Here is a 3,062-nt window from a genome sequence, read left to right as displayed (position 1 = left end):
GGGGTGGGGGGGGGGGGGGGGGGGGGGGGGGGGGGGGGGGTGTTGGAGGATAAGGCGCGTCGCCCGCAGAAGCACAGGAACGAGTGGCGGCTGGTGTTGTTTGTCCTCGTCGTTTGCGCTCGTAGGTCATTGTGGCGTTGAAAGGGAGTAACTTATAGGAGCATTGGGAATTAACGGTATATTATTAGGGAGATAGCGCGAAGGGCCGAGAGATCGCGGCAGCCGCCGTTAATTCTCCGGGCGCCCAGTCGCTTTTCCCTCGGGGACGACCGCGCGGTCTTAAGACTTCCTTCTCTCAAAGTGGCCCTTGGCCCGAGCTTCCTTCGCAAGCTCGTCCCTGCCACTTGAATCGCTGCTGTTAATTAGTACCTACGACTTTAAACGGACATTTGTGTCGACGAGGCTCGGGGCTTCTTGCGGTATCTACGCGAGAGCAAGAGCGGCCGTGCCTCTTGTTTCTTACCCACCGCCCGTAAACTTGGCTTATCGAAGCGCGCCACCGCGACTTTCTCCTTTGATTTTCCTCTTCGTTGTACGCGCGCCTTATCCTCCTCTTCAATTTCAATAAAATTCATCGCGCCCGCAAGCCCATTGGCGCCCTTCCCATTGGTACTCGAGACTTTTTTGGCCGTTCTATCCCCCCGTTTAACCGCCTAAGCGCTCGCGCGAAATTGCTCGAGCCCCTCCCCAGCAGCCATTTAGCCAACCTCCTCAGGTAAATGAGGAACGTCGGGTCAAGCTCTGTTTACGTCGTGATTGCGGCGATGGTGTCAGCGGTGGTGGAGCCGACGGCGACAGGAGGTCAAGCGCCCAGAGCCAACGGTTGCTTCGTGTCTTTGCCCCCTGCACGTGATGATCGTTCCGTTCGTTTGCGAAAATATTGCGACGCACGCCGTTTTAATAAGACATTTGATTATCGCTGGCAATAATATTGCAGTGAAAAACTTGCAATTCGTGGCATTCATACTTTTAGCAGACATGGCGCGGCATTAGTGGCACGCGATATGCTGGGAGTCATGCTAGAATACGCTTGAGACGAGAATTTTGAATTTTGATTTTTCGCGAGTCGTGTAAAAACGGGAAAAACTAACTGGAGAAGAAAAACATCGATACAACAACGCCCTCTCTATATTAGCATACTAATTGCGTTAGTTATATTAGCTTTACGATATTTTGAATAATGCACTTGGAGTTTTGCAATAGTAAAATTCCTCTTCTACCAAAGTTTACCCGCTTATTGTTCTTTTTCCACTTGTTCTCTTTTCTTTTCTTTCATTTTTTCTTTTCATTTTTTCCCCTCTACTATTTAATGACCCGTGCCTTTTTACTTAGTTAACTAATACATACTGACGTATATATGTATATTTTTTCTCTTTTAAACCTTCGACTCAAGATATCGTCATAATTTAACTTGGCGGCTTAAGTACATTTATGAATAATAAGTAATTACAAGGCTTTCTCCACACATAAATCTTGAATGTTTATTTCGTACGGAAGAAAGAGCCACAGCTCTTTTCTCTCTGTTGACAATTGTTTATTAAACTTGATAATCGCCGTTGTAAAAGTCACTTCCGTAACAAGTATCGCGAACGCTACTTTGCGATGTGAGAGACGATGCCGTTAGCGATGGAGACAGTAAAGTTGGAAGACGGGAATTCGCGAATTAATTATCATTATTGATTGGATTTACGTAGAATTTTTTTCACGCTAAATTTGAAAGTAGCTTATAAATGATCGAGATATGGCCAAAGATTCTAGTATATATATATATATATATATATATATATATATATATTTGGAATGCGGCGAGGTCTCGTCGATTCGTCTTCTCCGTTGTTCTGGCGGGCACTTTGGAAAATCCTCTTGCTGTGCGATCCTCTCGGTCCATTATAAATGAAGTTGCCTTCACGTTGGGTATCCATCTATCGAGTGACTCGTAGATGTAGATTGTTAGCCCTTCCTCTTCCACCTACTTTCGATTCATCTCTTTTCAATTGCTCGCCACATCTGGATCTTTTATATCAGCAGTTATCCTTCTTTCGTCGTGAGTGGGAATTGGCGCACGAAAGCAATTGTCGCAAGCGCGAAAGTTTCGTGAAAAATAGCTTCGTGTAAGTTTAACATGTTTCGCCTGCGTAATCAAGTCCATTGTCTCGACGTTGAATATTAATCGATGTTACTTAAAGCGATAAAACTTTCCAATTCGGTTATTCTCCTTCGGTTAAACTCCTTCGCGTCCAATATGCACGAAACAATAATAATGACAAGTCAATGAAGATATTTGGATTGCATGGCGCGCGCGACATACAATGAGCCACGTAAAATGAATCACCTCACGGGGGGAAAGTATGAGCTTAGCCCGAACGCTAAGGCGAAAAAATGCGTTTAATCTTGAAAATTCTCGCGGTGGGGTGTGAAATTCGTCGGAAAAAAGAATAAGGATGCGCATCAGCGCTTCGCGCGTCGCTTTGTGTTTTTTCAATTTAGAAATCTCTACAGAACACTGGCGTTAAAGTAAAATCTGAGAAAATGCAAAAGGCAATTAACACCAGGACCGCCTTGTCTAATTTACGTTTCTTTTTAGCGCGCGTGTCAGTGTTGGTGGTCTTGATACTTCTGTTTCTAGCATCTTCGCGTTTCGCTCGGTAACATGGGGCGGGAGGACGAGTTACGACGTTGGCGGGGTGTGTGCATGGGAATAAACCGTATTTCCTGATTATTTTGGAGGAGGAGGAGAGTGGCGTAGTCGCGTTTTCATTAAAACTCGTGATTTATCGGCGAGGTCAGTCAGAGGTCGAACCTTGGCTGCCCCACTTGCATCAAAGCGACCGCGTAAACACCGCGGATCCTCAAAGGACCTTCGGCATGTGAAAACTCCATTATGCGGGCACGAGTCAATTATACGGCTGGTCTGTCCGACCACACCTCACGTGCTTAGATGCTTGTACATTGATTAGCTTCATCCTCTTCCATTGGCTTCTTACGTAAAATATCGTCGAGTTGGATCAGCTGAGGACTTTTCTCGCTATAGCTGTTTGTTGCCGGTTGCGTGCCGGTCGGCG

Source organism: Ceratosolen solmsi, unplaced genomic scaffold (genome assembly GCF_000503995.2).
Source record: "Ceratosolen solmsi marchali unplaced genomic scaffold, CerSol_1.0 scaffold1, whole genome shotgun sequence".
Taxonomy (NCBI): Eukaryota; Metazoa; Arthropoda; class Insecta; order Hymenoptera; family Agaonidae; genus Ceratosolen; species Ceratosolen solmsi.
Note: the sequence above shows the minus strand (reverse complement) of the source record.